The sequence below is a fragment of the Montipora capricornis genome, chromosome 5, assembly GCF_036669925.1.
Source record: "Montipora capricornis isolate CH-2021 chromosome 5, ASM3666992v2, whole genome shotgun sequence".
NCBI classification, from domain to species: domain Eukaryota; kingdom Metazoa; phylum Cnidaria; class Anthozoa; order Scleractinia; family Acroporidae; genus Montipora; species Montipora capricornis.
Window position 1 is genome coordinate 18437312 of NC_090887.1, and position 16596 is coordinate 18453907.

A 16596-nucleotide genomic window follows, 5' to 3' on the forward strand; every position below is an offset into this window, starting at 1 on the left:
TGAATATGACCCCAAAAATTTCATTATAAACAAGCCGTTCTAAGATCTTAAAAAGTTCATCAAGAATTTAAATACCTCTATAGCTACTAACAGCTGTCTTGGAATCGCACTTATGGATCGGAACAAGATTGGCATCTTTCCACTTCTGAGGAAAGGATCCGTACTCCAGAGACAAATTGAATAGTTGGCACAGAGATGGTGCAATTTCTACGGCACAATTGCGTAAAAGCTTAGAGGAATAACCCAGTGATGCCCATCAAGTGACTCAAGTTGCTTCAAGACTGTTAACTTCACTTAGCTTAATAATCACATATGTAATCATACTAGAGCAATACTAATAACAAATACTAAACACTCTTGCAAAGTTAGAGCTTCCAAAATATATGTTAATATATATACCAATTTCCAATTAACGTTTTGTTTAATATTTAATGAGTTTCGTACAGCCTTCCAAAACTAAACGCCAGAAAATAAAAGTGTCCCTCATGACTGATTTAGGAAATCTCTCTCCTGAAAAAGATCAAGTCTTCGATACGTCTCTTATTAACCCCACAAGATTTTTAATAACCTTGTTTTTCTTTACGACCCAAACCTAGTCAGACGTTTACATTTCTAATTCTAAACACGTTGGAATCTTCATGGAATAACATTTATTATGGAAGTGCGTTTAAAAGTCACTAAAGCACCAACCAATGTCAACATTCAGTTACTCAGTAATTTTTAAAACCTCATTAATCCAGCCGGAGAGAATTCTCCATAGAATTTGACATTCCAACTACACCAAACCGGTTTTGCAAATTGCCCCGGTTAGAATATGTTTCATCGAAACATCGATTGCTTGTAAACTATTCGAGGCTGATGTAGTCTCGAACAAATCTTATTCATACCCTTTCTTTCGGAAAACGCAGTGATCCTCTACAATTATGCCATTATTTTGCCTTAGTTAATAGGAATAGGAATACAAAAAATGCACCGCCCGAAGAACGCCAAATAATACATTGGAACTACAAGTCAGAAGTTCGATTTACCGGTTCAAGGAAGAATTAAATTAAACGAAATGCATATCGCTATTTAACCTTCCCTACTAAAAACCAAGAAATACTGGAATAGATGCCCAAGATCTGTTAACGGAAATGGCTGATAGAGTGACGGCGTGGAAGGAGGTTGTGTCATGAGAAATTTCGGCTGCGGAACAAGCATGGCTGTGATGTTGGTTAAACCTATGAGGTTATTGTTGGAGAACATGAACTCCTTCATAGAAAAAAAAAGAAGTCAAACATTATTAACGTTACTGAAAACAAATAAAACTAGTAACGAACCCGTAAAAGAACAGTTTCAAAACGTTTCATCTAATCTAACATCTATTTATTTTAGGCAGATGAAACCATTTTCTTCAAGGGAAGCTGAACACATCCTGTTTTGACTTTCGGCATTTTAAAAACAAACGAATCTATCTCAACTAATTAATTTGCGTGTAACTTGAAAACACACAATTATGGGCGTTCTATTTTATAAAAGCTAAGATACAGTGTCGATTCAAAACCCGTTTTTGATGAGACAGCAAGATTTATCTGCGTTTATTGCCGGCCGCTTTAATCACCAGCAATGTAAACACGAATATTGTCAATGATTATCACGACTGCGGCTGCGACGCTTTTTCTAATTTCACAAAAAGTGTACACAGTTAGAAAGAACCCCTCTAGACTTACCATAGATAACCTTTGATAACGTTGTTAGCTTTCTACATCAAGGTGGAGTGTTATGAGATGTTGTCCTGGAATTTCTCTCATCCTTTTTACACCTGCTATTGTTGCCGAATAACATACTAGTTGATTTTTTTTCTTAGAAAAACACCTGCAGTTTTCCCGGTCAAGCACAATGATTTGTTAACGAATGAACGTGAAACTCAAGAGTCAGATGAATTTCGATATAGCCGAATCGCTTAAGTCGGAGTAAAAACTCGCATTCTGATTGGCTGCTAAGCCGAGAGTATTAGCATGTGTAGTCAAATGGCGACGAGTGAAATTAGGAAATAATTTCACGCGCATTTTGTCAAAATTCTGATCACTTCCCGAGCTTTTAGGCGAGGGAAATTATCAGAATTTTGACAAAACGCAAGTGAAATTATTTCCTAATTTCACGAGAAAACTATTTGATTACCTTTTAATGTCGTGGGTGACAAATTACGCTCACAACCGTAATTGTAAAATCGCTCGAGTACTTTATCCGACTGCTCGGGAAGAATAATCTCCAGGTTTTTCTCAAAGCTATTTTCGTCACACCACTTCTCAAAACCTCTCACCCAGTTAATTGTGCTCTTTCACGTATTTAAATTTTCTGCCGCTTCTTTTAATTTCGTAACTTCTTCAATGGTCACTGTCTTAAATCTAGACGCCATCTTGGCTCTGATCGAGATACAAGAGATGTTACCATGGCAATTTTGTAATTTCACATGTGAAATTATGAATTAACGCTGAAATTTTGCGCCTAAATTAAGGAGTAATTTGTCACCCATGATACCTGGAATTGCATGCCTGAGAAGTGGTATTGCACCTTAAAGGAAGTCGTTTTGTATTATTCCGAAGATAGCAGGCTAGATCTTTCCAAGTGCTTGAATATCCCATCAACTTTTAGCCTCATAAAGACTTTCCACAGCGGGAGAAGCAGACAAGTTATTCAGTCGTCTATAGTTTGATGCTATTGTTCGGTGGCCCACAATTGTTACATCAAAACCAAATGTTCACAGCAAATTCAAATCACTCACAGCATTTTCAAATCACTCACTGTAGTGATGGCCGAGATATAAACAGATTCGTCAGTGTTAAGTACAACACACTTTAATTCTCAAACACGCCATGCTTCTTTACTCGCAATACATCATGTAGTAATCACCAAAATGTCTCTTAAGCTAAACACTACATTCCCTTCCTTAGTGAAAACAGAACTCAACTTATAACAAACAATAAAAATGTTCAAAGTGCTTAACACAGTCTATTGTCCCGAGATTCATAAACAATCTCAACAATCGCAAAACTCTTTTTCCTAACAGTCTCAACAGTCTTTTAAAACTATTCACTTTTCCAGAACAAAATCTTTAAACTTGGCTGGCATCCGTATAGTTCGGTTTGGCCTTCTACGTGGCTCTGTGGTTGCCGATGTTTCTGAGGTACCTACAGGCAGGGGTGAGATCACCAGACTCGCTGGGGTTTCAGCTCCCACAAAGTCCTCCGGCTTCTCTGGGGTTTTATAAGGTTTAACAAATGAACTATTTCTCCGGTGTACTACACCTTCGGCTGATTTCAAGGTTAGTTCTTGTCCCTCTTTTGTCTGAACAGTGTAAGGCTCGGTGTCAAAGTTGGGAGTTAACATTCCGGATGACTTGCTGTTCTTGACAAGGACTTTATCTCCAGCTCGTGTCTGCGAAGCCTCCAAATAAGTAAGAATCTTTTCTGGCTATCGTCACTGTCGGCCCCTTGTTGTCGCATTTTTCATGGAATACGTAACTTTTCCATCCATCAACAGTAGCCCTGTAACATGGAACCCATCGCCTCTTGCAACCTGTAGACCACCGTAACCTTCGCGCTAACCTTTCCTGGTGTTCAGGGATATGCCCAATTAAAGCTGATTTGAACCCTGAAAAGAAAAACAAAATATATTTTCATGTAAAATAAATAACTTCGTGCCTTGTTTTCTGTTTCCCCTCCGACCTTCTGCGAGAAAGTGTACCAACCGCTCGTCAACTAAAATAAGCCTACACTTAATTGTTTTAATCATTTTTCATTCTAAATCAGTCTTATTTAAGGTCTTTTCACCTGAATATTTCCAAATTGAAAAGTTCTTGACTGTAACATTTCCAACAAGCCAAAACTGAACCACCGGCCAAGGTACAACACTCCCTGTCCAATGTTGGGAACAGGTGAGGTCTTTTATGCGAAAAAAATTGTCGATATATTCATCCCACATGCTAAAGAGAGCGTATCTTTCTATTTTTTAAAACGCCACGAGTTCTTCGGCTCTGCACGCGTTGTTTGAAATGGCCAATCAGTATAAAGATATTCTCAAACGAAGACAAAAATAGCAAAAATAATGTATGCAATTTGTGCAAATTGATGTAAATGCAGAGAGCCTCCTGCTGAAGGGTTAGTTCTAGGAATAGAAAGATACAAGCAAAGGTTGACTCAAGGATACAGTGCATAGGGACGCTCCTACTCATGGACTCATGCTATTAAAGACCTTTTAAAAAAGTTAAACGTTTATAGTACTGTAACGTGGGCCCCGGAGAGGGAGCGCCTGGGGGGGAGGGGTGGGGGGGCTGTATCCCTCACTTTTTTTCTACAGACAAACAGACATGTTTTATTTGGAGTCTTATACAATAAATAGTATATCGACCACAATTTCCAAATAACTAACAATTACAAACAAGAAAAATATACATGGCTAAAAGGTTATTAATTAATTAAGTCCTGGAGTATTTACTTTTATCCGTCTTGCCCTTTCCTTTTTTCAAAGCATTCGAATATATGTTTGGCTATTAGTTTTTGTATTTTAACATTTCCGCTAGGAGGGTTTATCAGAAACATGAATATTTTATTAGGTGACATTCTGCTTATTTTTATTCTACATTCTTTTTCCAAATAGTCTAGTAACGAACATCGTTTTTCCAGGTAAGCAGGGCATATATTTAGAAAATGGTATTCGTCCTCCATTTCTATTTTACAAATTGGGCAAATTCTTTCTGCAGGTTCCTTGAGCGGTCTCGAAAAAGTGTCGTTTCTCCTAAACCTCTCTCCCCTCCCCTCACAATTCCGTGACCCATTCCAAAACCTACCCCCTCCCCACCCCTCCAACTTTTAAACGTACTCCGCGGCCTGTGTGTAAGACCCATTCAACTTACCTAGGTTCCGGAATGTTTGAGTTGAGTGAATCACTTGGAAAGGTAAAATGCAGGTAAACAGAAATGAAAATTGCATCATCTAAGAGGCAATAAGGAAGAATTACGACCATGTAGCCGGGTTGATTAGTACATAACATGATCTGTTTTAACAAATGAATAGTCCCAGGAGACTCGCACACTCGAGACCCTGGAAAAACCTCAGTAACAGATGCCATGTAACTTCAGTTAATGAAAGTGCAGCGTGTCATTTCATACATAAAGCACGATTGTATTAGTTAGAAGAACGCTGTCAAGAGAGAATATCGAAAAATGAGTTTTCTTACTAAAATGATTTAGCGCGCCTAAATTTGAAGCGCGCTATTACTTGAAAATAATAATAACAATAACAATAACAATAACAATAACAATAACAATAACAATAACAATAACAATAACAATAACAATAATAATAATAATAACAATAATAGCAACTTTATTCATTCAGTGCAATGAAAGGGAAAGATACCAGAGGTTATCCCTATCGAGAGAATCCGCACGCAGCCGAATGTAATCGACTGAGAGTCAATTTTGATGAAGGAGGAAAACTGGAGTACCCGGAGAAAAACCCTCGGAGTCAGATTGAGATCGACTTAAACTCAACCCACCCACATACGATCTCGGGGCCGAGAGTTGAACAAGGGTCGCAGAGGTGGAAGGCACGGTTGATAAACATTAAGCCGTCCTGTCAATTGAGCTGCGTTTTGTTTTCCAGGAGATTCAAGTTGTCTTGGAGAAATATGTAGCTCTAATAGTACACTACGTTGTTTTGATACCGTATAAAATTATAGTGCCATGGTAGATATCTTAGGTAAATAGCCAGCCCCCTGAGAAGAAATGTTGTTAGTAGTAAAATACTAAACCCAGAAAGACTGATGATAAATAAAAGGGAATCGAGAAACTGTGGCTTTGAGGCTGACATGTTGATCATTTTCAAGTTCCCTTACAACTTATTCTGAGCATCTGACAGCTTTCCACGACAAAAGTTCGCTCAAGTTAATCCCTGTCCGGTGGAGTTAGTTTCTGCACGGGAGACCTCAAAATATACGACTTGCCGTCAAAAGAATAAGACCGAAAATTCTGTTTTTAACGCTCAACAATGCGAACTAAAGCAAGGTAGACAGATTTTGCTAACCTGCTTTATACAAAACAAATATTGATGCAAAAGTAAAGAAATATTAATACACAGATTTTAGGAAGAGCAGAAGGAAGTGGTTTGGAAGTGTCGACTGCGTATCGGGTTTGCATAACTGTCTCGAATTCCCCCAATTCCCCCTCGTGTTTAGATGAGGTTATGGAAACACGTAAAACGCCCTCTATTGCTTAAATGGCAGTAAGTTTAGTTTTCGTAAGCGTTCATTTTCTTAGAGCTGAATTTCGCTGAATTTCTAATTTAATAATATTACTTTTAGTATGAGGGGACTATACTATACTAGCATAATCCAATAGAAATCTGATCTATAACAATTTCTTAGTTTTGAGGTAAGTTATATCACTGCATGTTCGATAAAGTAAGTTCAGCATCCTTTGTGCTTTAGAAGCAATGAAATCTACATGATTGTTCAGTCCAACTCAGATCATGACTAATTAACACACCCAGGTCTTTCTTAACATTTACACGCTCTAGCTTAGTTCCACCGAGAAAATAGTCCCTTTCAATCACTAATTAATTACGAGTCACCCTCAAAACCTTGCATTTCGAAACATTAAATTCCATTCCCCAAGTGCAAGTCAAATAAATTATTCATGTCTTCTTGTAACCTGTCACCATCATCCTGACCTAACACTACGCGAAACCACTTAGAGACGTCAGCGAAAAGAGGCAAATATGTTTTCCTAGAAACCACACTAGGCATGTCATTAATGAAAATTAAGAAGAGAAGAGGCCCTAAAATTTATCCCTGGGGGACCCCAGATGTCACGGGACGAAAATCACACCCTTCGTTATTAACAACAACTCTATGTCTCCTGCCTGTTAAATAAGACCTAAAACAGGACAATAACTGTCCTATGATGCAACAGCATATTTAAGCTTACATAAAAGCTTCTCATGAGGAACCCGATCGAAGGCCTTAGAAAAGTCAAGATAAATGACATCAGCTTGTTGCCTTAGCTCGAGAGCTTTGGCAAATTTATGAACGACCTGAATCAACTGGGTAACCGTGGATTTTCCTGGCAGAAAAACATGTTGCCAATGCACAGGGTTTGTGAATATGACCCCAAAAATTTCATTATAAACAAGCCGTTCTAAGATCTTAAAAAGTTCATCAAGAATTTAAATACCTCTATAGCTACTAACAGCTGTCTTGGAATCGCACTTATGGATCGGAACAAGATTGGCATCTTTCCACTTCTGAGGAAAGGATCCGTACTCCAGAGACAAATTGAATAGTTGGCACAGAGATGGTGCAATTTCTACGGCACAATTGCGTAAAAGCTTAGAGGAATAACCCAGTGATGCCCATCAAGTGACTCAAGTTGCTTCAAGACTGTTAACTTCACTTAGCTTAATAATCACATATGTAATCATACTAGAGCAATACTAATAACAAATACTAAACACTCTTGCAAAGTTAGAGCTTCCAAAATATATGTTAATATATATACCAATTTCCAATTAACGTTTTGTTTAATATTTAATGAGTTTCGTACAGCCTTCCAAAACTAAACGCCAGAAAATAAAAGTGTCCCTCATGACTGATTTAGGAAATCTCTCTCCTGAAAAAGATCAAGTCTTCGATACGTCTCTTATTAACCCCACAAGATTTTTAATAACCTTGTTTTTCTTTACGACCCAAACCTAGTCAGACGTTTACATTTCTAATTCTAAACACGTTGGAATCTTCATGGAATAACATTTATTATGGAAGTGCGTTTAAAAGTCACTAAAGCACCAACCAATGTCAACATTCAGTTACTCAGTAATTTTTAAAACCTCATTAATCCAGCCGGAGAGAATTCTCCATAGAATTTGACATTCCAACTACACCAAACCGGTTTTGCAAATTTCCCCGGTTAGAATATGTTTCATCGAAACATCGATTGCTTGTAAACTATTCGAGGCTGATGTAGTCTCGAACAAATCTTATTCATACCCTTTCTTTCGGAAAACGCAGTGATCCTCTACAATTATGCCATTATTTTGCCTTAGTTAATAGGAATAGGAATACAAAAAATGCACCGCCCGAAGAACGCCAAATAATACATTGGAACTACAAGTCAGAAGTTCGATTTACCGGTTCAAGGAAGAATTAAATTAAACGAAATGCATATCGCTATTTAACCTTCCCTACTAAAAACCAAGAAATACTGGAATAGATGCCCAAGATCTGTTAACGGAAATGGCTGATAGAGTGACGGCGTGGAAGGAGGTTGTGTCATGAGAAATTTCGGCTGCGGAACAAGCATGGCTGTGATGTTGGTTAAACCTATGAGGTTATTGTTGGAGACCATGAACTCCTTCATAGAAAAAAAAAGAAGTCAAACATTATTAACGTTACTGAAAACAAATAAAACTAGTAACGAACCCGTAAAAGAACAGTTTCAAAACGTTTCATCTAATCTAACATCTATTTATTTTAGGCAGATGAAACCATTTTCTTCAAGGGAAGCTGAACACATCCTGTTTTGACTTTCGGCATTTTAAAAACAAACGAATCTATCTCAACTAATTAATTTGCGTGTAACTTGAAAACACACAATTATGGGCGTTCTATTTTATAAAAGCTAAGATACAGTGTCGATTCAAAACCCGTTTTTGATGAGACAGCAAGATTTATCTGCGTTTATTGCCGGCCGCTTTAATCACCAGCAATGTAAACACGAATATTGTCAATGATTATCACGACTGCGGCTGCGACGCTTTTTCTAATTTCACAAAAAGTGTACACAGTTAGAAAGAACCCCTCTAGACTTACCATAGATAACCTTTGATAACGTTGTTAGCTTTCTACATCAAGGTGGAGTGTTATGAGATGTTGTCCTGGAATTTCTCTCATCCTTTTTACACCTGCTATTGTTGCCGAATAACATACTAGTTGATTTTTTTTCTTAGAAAAACACCTGCAGTTTTCCCGGTCAAGCACAATGATTTGTTAACGAATGAACGTGAAACTCAAGAGTCAGATGAATTTCGATATAGCCGAATCGCTTAAGTCGGAGTAAAAACTCGCATTCTGATTGGCTGATAAGCCGAGAGTATTAGCATGTGTAGTCAAATGGCGACGAGTGAAATTAGGAAATAATTTCACGCGCATTTTGTCAAAATTCTGATCACTTCCCGAGCCTTTAGGCGAGGGAAATTATCAGAATTTTGACAAAACGCAAGTGAAATTATTTCCTAATTTCACGAGAAAACTATTTGATTACCTTTTAATGTCGTGGGTGACAAATTACGCTCACAACCGTAATTGTAAAATCGCTCGAGTACTTTATCCGACTGCTCGGGAAGAATAATCTCCAGGTTTTTCTCAAAGCTATTTTCGTCACACCACTTCTCAAAACCTCTCACCCAGTTAATTGTGCTCTTTCACGTATTTAAATTTTCTGCCGCTTCTTTTAATTTCGTAACTTCTTCAATGGTCACTGTCTTAAATCTAGACGCCATCTTGGCTCTGATCGAGATACAAGAGATGTTACCATGGCAATTTTGTAATTTCACATGTGAAATTATGAATTAACGCTGAAATTTTGCGCCTAAATTAAGGAGTAATTTGTCACCCATGATACCTGGAATTGCATGCCTGAGAAGTGGTATTGCACCTTAAAGGAAGTCGTTTTGTATTATTCCGGAGATAGCAGGCTAGATCTTTCCAAGTGCTTGAATATCCCATCAACTTTTAGCCTCATAAAGACTTTCCACAGCGGGAGAAGCAGACAAGTTATTCAGTCGTCTATAGTTTGATGCTATTGTTCGGTGGCCCACAATTGTTACATCAAAACCAAATGTTCACAGCAAATTCAAATCACTCACAGCATTTTCAAATCACTCACTGTAGTGATGGCCGAGATATAAACAGATTCGTCAGTGTTAAGTACAACACACTTTAATTCTCAAACACGCCATGCTTCTTCACTCGCAATACATCATGTAGTAATCACCAAAATATCTCTTAAGCTAAACACTACATTCCCTTCCTTAGTGAAAACAGAACTCAACTTATAACAAACAATAAAAATGTTCAAAGTGCTTAACACAGTCTATTGTCCCGAGATTCATAAACAATCTCAACAATCGCAAAACTCTTTTTCCTAACAGTCTCAACAGTCTTTTAAAACTATTCACTTTTCCAGAACAAAATCTTTAAACTTGGCTGGCATCCGTATAGTTCGGTTTGGCCTTCTACGTGGCTCTGTGGTTGCCGATGTTTCTGAGGTACCTACAGGCAGGGGTGAGATCACCAGACTCGCTGGGGTTTCAGCTCCCACAATCTCCTCCGGCTTCTCTGGGGTTTTATAAGGTTTAACAAATGAACTATTTCTCCGGTGTACTACACCTTCGGCTGATTTCAAGGTTAGTTCTTGTCCCTCTTTTGTCTGAACAGTGTAAGGCTCGGTGTCAAAGTTGGGAGTTAACATTCCGGATGACTTGCTGTTCTTGACAAGGACTTTATCTCCAGCTCGTGTCTGCGAAGCCTCCAAATAAGTAAGAATCTTTTCTGGCTATCGTCACTGTCGGCCCCTTGTTGTCGCATTTTTCATGGAATACGTAACTTTTCCATCCATCAACAGTAGCCCTGTAACATGGAACCCATCGCCTCTTGCAACCTGTAGACCACCGTAACCTTCGCGCTAACCTTTCCTGGTGTTCAGGGATATGCCCAATTAAAGCTGATTTGAACCCTGAAAAGAAAAACAAAATATATTTTCATGTAAAATAAATAACTTTGTGCCTTGTTTTCTGTTTCCCCTCCGACCTTCTGCGAGAAAGTGTACCAACCGCTCGTCAACTAAAATAAGCCTACACTTAATTGTTTTAATCATTTTTCATTCTAAATCAGTCTTATTTAAGGTCTTTTCACCTGAATATTTCCAAATTGAAAAGTTCTTGACTGTAACATTTCCAACAAGCCAAAACTGAACCACCGGCCAAGGTACAACACTCCCTGTCCAATGTTGGGAACAGGTGAGGTCTTTTATGCGAAAAAAATTGTCGATATATTCATCCCACATGCTAAAGAGAGCGTATCTTTCTATTTTTTAAAACGCCACGAGTTCTTCGGCTCTGCACGCGTTGTTTGAAATGGCCAATCAGTATAAAGATATTCTCAAACGAAGACAAAAATAGCAAAAATAATGTATGCAATTTGTGCAAATTGATGTAAATGCAGAGAGCCTCCTGCTGAAGGGTTAGTTCTAGGAATAGAAAGATACAAGCAAAGGTTGACTCAAGGATACAGTGCATAGGGACGCTCCTACTCATGGACTCATCCTATTAAAGACCTTTTAAAAAAGTTAAACGTTTATAGTACTGTAACGTGGGCCCCGGAGAGGGAGCGCCTGGGGGGGAGGGGTGGGGGGGCTGTATCCCTCACTTTTTTTCTACAGACAGACAGACATGTTTTATTTGGAGTCTTATACAATAAATAGTATATCGACCACAATTTCCAAATAACTAACAATTACAAACAAGAAAAATATACATGGCTAAAAGGTTATTAATTAATTAAGTCCTGGAGTATTTACTTTTATCCGTCTTGCCCTTTCCTTTTTTCAAAGCATTCGAATATATGTTTGGCTATTAGTTTTTGTATTTTAACATTTCCGCTAGGAGGGTTTATCAGAAACATGAATATTTTATTAGGTGACATTCTGCTTATTTTTATTCTACATTCTTTTTCCAAATAGTCTAGTAACGAACATCGTTTTTCCAGGTAAGCAGGGCATATATTTAGAAAATGGTATTCGTCCTCCATTTCTATTTTACAAATTGGGCAAATTCTTTCTGCAGGTTCCTTGAGCGGTCTCGAAAAAGTGTCGTTTCTCCTAAACCTCTCTCCCCTCCCCTCACAATTCCGTGACCCATTCCAAAACCTACCCCCTCCCCACCCCTCCAACTTTTAAACGTACTCCGCGGCCTGTGTGTAAGACCCATTCAACTTACCTAGGTTCCGGAATGTTTGAGTTGAGTGAATCACTTGGAAAGGTAAAATGCAGGTAAACAGAAATGAAAATTGCATCATCTAAGAGGCAATAAGGAAGAATTACGACCATGTAGCCGGGTTGATTAGTACATAACATGATCTGTTTTAACAAATGAATAGTCCCAGGAGACTCGCACACTCGAGACCCTGGAAAAACCTCAGTAACAGATGCCATGTAACTTCAGTTAATGAAAGTGCAGCGTGTCATTTCATACATAAAGCACGATTGTATTAGTTAGGAGAGAATATCGAAAAATGAGTTTTCTTACTAAAATGATTAAGCGCGCCTAAATTTGAAGCGCGCTATTACTTGAAAATAATAATAACAATAACAATAACAATAACAATAACAATAACAATAACAATAACAATAACAATAACAATAACAATAACAATAACAATAACAATAACAATAACAATAACAATAATAATAATAATAACAATAATAGCAACTTTATTCATTCAGTGCAATGAAAGGGAAAGATACCAGAGGTTATCCCTATCGAGAGTATCCGCACGCAGCCGAATGTAATCGACTGAGAGTCAATTTTGATGAAGGAGGAAAACTGGAGTACCCGGAGAAAAACCCTCGGAGTCAGATTGAGATCGACTTAAACTCAACCCACCCACATACGATCTCGGGGCCGAGAGTTGAACAAGGGTCGCAGAGGTGGAAGGCACGGTTGATAAACATTAAGCCGTCCTGTCAATTGAGCTGCGTTTTGTTTTCCAGGAGATTCAAGTTGTCTTGGAGAAATATGTAGCTCTAATAGTACACTACGTTGTTTTGATACCGTATAAAATTATAGTGCCATGGTAGATATCTTAGGTAAATAGCCAGCCCCCTGAGAAGAAATGTTGTTAGTAGTAAAATACTAAACCCAGAAAGACTGATGATAAATAAAAGGGAATCGAGAAACTGTGGCTTTGAGGCTGACATGTTGATCATTTTCAAGTTCCCTTACAACTTATTCTGAGCATCTGACAGCTTTCCACGACAAAAGTTCGCTCAAGTTAATCCCTGTCCGGTGGAGTTAGTTTCTGCACGGGAGACCTCAAAATATACGACTTGCCGTCAAAAGAATAAGACCGAAAATTCTGTTTTTAACGCTCAACAATGCGAACTAAAGCAAGGTAGACAGATTTTGCTAACCTGCTTTATACAAAACAAATATTGATGCAAAAGTAAAGAAATATTAATACACAGATTTTAGGAAGAGCAGAAGGAAGTGGTTTGGAAGTGTCGACTGCGTATCGGGTTTGCATAACTGTCTCGAATTCCCCCAATTCCCCCTCGTGTTTAGATGAGGTTATGGAAACACGTAAAACGCCCTCTATTGCTTAAATGGCAGTAAGTTTAGTTTTCGTAAGCGTTCATTTTCTTAGAGCTGAATTTCGCTGAATTTCTAATTTAATAATATTACTTTTAGTATGAGGGGACTATACTATACTAGCATAATCCAATAGAAATCTGATCTATAACAATTTCTTAGTTTTGAGGTAAGTTATATCACTGCATGTTCGATAAAGTAAGTTCAGCATCCTTTGTGCTTTAGAAGCAATGAAATCTACATGATTGTTCAGTCCAACTCAGATCATGACTAATTAACACACCCAGGTCTTTCTTAACATTTACACGCTCTAGCTTAGTTCCACCGAGAAAATAGTCCCTTTCAATCACTAATTAATTACGAGTCACCCTCAAAACCTTGCATTTCGAAACATTAAATTCCATTCCCCAAGTGCAAGTCAAATAAATTATTCATGTCTTCTTGTAACCTGTCACCATCATCCTGACCTAACACTACGCGAAACCACTTAGAGACGTCAGCGAAAAGAGGCAAATATGTTTTCCTAGAAACCACACTAGGCATGTCATTAATGAAAATTAAGAAGAGAAGAGGCCCTAAAATTTATCCCTGGGGGACCCCAGATGTCACGGGACGAAAATCACACCCTTCGTTATTAACAACAACTCTATGTCTCCTGCCTGTTAAATAAGACCTAAAACAGGACAATAACTGTCCTATGATGCAACAGCATATTTAAGCTTACATAAAAGCTTCTCATGAGGAACCCGATCGAAGGCCTTAGAAAAGTCAAGATAAATGACATCAGCTTGTTGCCTTAGCTCGAGAGCTTTGGCAAATTTATGAACGACCTGAATCAACTGGGTAACCGTGGATTTTCCTGGCAGAAAAACATGTTGCCAATGCACAGGGTTTGTGAATATGACCCCAAAAATTTCATTATAAACAAGCCGTTCTAAGATCTTAAAAAGTTCATCAAGAATTTAAATACCTCTATAGCTACTAACAGCTGTCTTGGAATCGCACTTATGGATCGGAACAAGATTGGCATCTTTCCACTTCTGAGGAAAGGATCCGTACTCCAGAGACAAATTGAATAGTTGGCACAGAGATGGTGCAATTTCTACGGCACAATTGCGTAAAAGCTTAGAGGAATAACCCAGTGATGCCCATCAAGTGACTCAAGTTGCTTCAAGACTGTTAACTTCACTTAGCTTAATAATCACATATGTAATCATACTAGAGCAATACTAATAACAAATACTAAACACTCTTGCAAAGTTAGAGCTTCCAAAATATATGTTAATATATATACCAATTTCCAATTAACGTTTTGTTTAATATTTAATGAGTTTCGTACAGCCTTCCAAAACTAAACGCCAGAAAATAAAAGTGTCCCTCATGACTGATTTAGGAAATCTCTCTCCTGAAAAAGATCAAGTCTTCGATACGTCTCTTATTAACCCCACAAGATTTTTAATAACCTTGTTTTTCTTTACGACCCAAACCTAGTCAGACGTTTACATTTCTAATTCTAAACACGTTGGAATCTTCATGGAATAACATTTATTATGGAAGTGCGTTTAAAAGTCACTAAAGCACCAACCAATGTCAACATTCAGTTACTCAGTAATTTTTAAAACCTCATTAATCCAGCCGGAGAGAATTCTCCATAGAATTTGACATTCCAACTACACCAAACCGGTTTTGCAAATTTCCCCGGTTAGAATATGTTTCATCGAAACATCGATTGCTTGTAAACTATTCGAGGCTGATGTAGTCTCGAACAAATCTTATTCATACCCTTTCTTTCGGAAAACGCAGTGATCCTCTACAATTATGCCATTATTTTGCCTTAGTTAATAGGAATAGGAATACAAAAAATGCACCGCCCGAAGAACGCCAAATAATACATTGGAACTACAAGTCAGAAGTTCGATTTACCGGTTCAAGGAAGAATTAAATTAAACGAAATGCATATCGCTATTTAACCTTCCCTACTAAAAACCAAGAAATACTGGAATAGATGCCCAAGATCTGTTAACGGAAATGGCTGATAGAGTGACGGCGTGGAAGGAGGTTGTGTCATGAGAAATTTCGGCTGCGGAACAAGCATGGCTGTGATGTTGGTTAAACCTATGAGGTTATTGTTGGAGACCATGAACTCCTTCATAGAAAAAAAAAGAAGTCAAACATTATTAACGTTACTGAAAACAAATAAAACTAGTAACGAACCCGTAAAAGAACAGTTTCAAAACGTTTCATCTAATCTAACATCTATTTATTTTAGGCAGATGAAACCATTTTCTTCAAGGGAAGCTGAACACATCCTGTTTTGACTTTCGGCATTTTAAAAACAAACGAATCTATCTCAACTAATTAATTTGCGTGTAACTTGAAAACACACAATTATGGGCGTTCTATTTTATAAAAGCTAAGATACAGTGTCGATTCAAAACCCGTTTTTGATGAGACAGCAAGATTTATCTGCGTTTATTGCCGGCCGCTTTAATCACCAGCAATGTAAACACGAATATTGTCAATGATTATCACGACTGCGGCTGCGACGCTTTTTCTAATTTCACAAAAAGTGTACACAGTTAGAAAGAACCCCTCTAGACTTACCATAGATAACCTTTGATAACGTTGTTAGCTTTCTACATCAAGGTGGAGTGTTATGAGATGTTGTCCTGGAATTTCTCTCATCCTTTTTACACCTGCTATTGTTGCCGAATAACATACTAGTTGATTTTTTTTCTTAGAAAAACACCTGCAGTTTTCCCGGTCAAGCACAATGATTTGTTAACGAATGAACGTGAAACTCAAGAGTCAGATGAATTTCGATATAGCCGAATCGCTTAAGTCGGAGTAAAAACTCGCATTCTGATTGGCTGATAAGCCGAGAGTATTAGCATGTGTAGTCAAATGGCGACGAGTGAAATTAGGAAATAATTTCACGCGCATTTTGTCAAAATTCTGATCACTTCCCGAGCCTTTAGGCGAGGGAAATTATCAGAATTTTGACAAAACGCAAGTGAAATTATTTCCTAATTTCACGAGAAAACTATTTGATTACCTTTTAATGTCGTGGGTGACAAATTACGCTCACAACCGTAATTGTAAAATCGCTCGAGTACTTTATCCGACTGCTCGGGAAGAATAATCTCCAGGTTTTTCTCAAAGCTATTTTCGTCACACCACTTCTCAAAACCTC

At 37.9% G+C, this 16596-nt stretch overlaps 3 long non-coding RNA genes across 3 annotated transcripts in view; all 3 read right to left on the reverse strand.

Annotated features, from left to right (window-relative positions):
• The window catches only part of LOC138049765 (uncharacterized), an 8300-nt gene extending 8098 nt beyond the window's left edge, over positions 1 to 202 (reverse strand). Inside the window, exon 1 of the long non-coding RNA XR_011132440.1 lies at positions 76 to 202. This is a non-coding gene — a long non-coding RNA (uncharacterized lncRNA). The remainder of the gene's footprint in view (positions 1 to 75) is intronic.
• A 2635-nt stretch (positions 203 to 2837) lies between these two features.
• Positions 2838 to 9103, reverse strand: LOC138049761 (uncharacterized). The gene is made up of 3 exons (XR_011132436.1): positions 8848 to 9103; positions 4895 to 4973; positions 2838 to 3633 (listed from the first exon to the last, which is right to left on the reverse strand). It is a non-coding gene; the product is annotated as an uncharacterized lncRNA (long non-coding RNA).
• An 872-nt stretch (positions 9104 to 9975) lies between these two features.
• Positions 9976 to 16263, reverse strand: LOC138049762 (uncharacterized). Its single transcript, XR_011132437.1, has 3 exons — positions 16008 to 16263; positions 12033 to 12111; positions 9976 to 10771 (listed from the first exon to the last, which is right to left on the reverse strand). It is a non-coding gene; the product is annotated as an uncharacterized lncRNA (long non-coding RNA).
• Between the last annotated feature and the right edge of the window lie 333 nt (positions 16264 to 16596).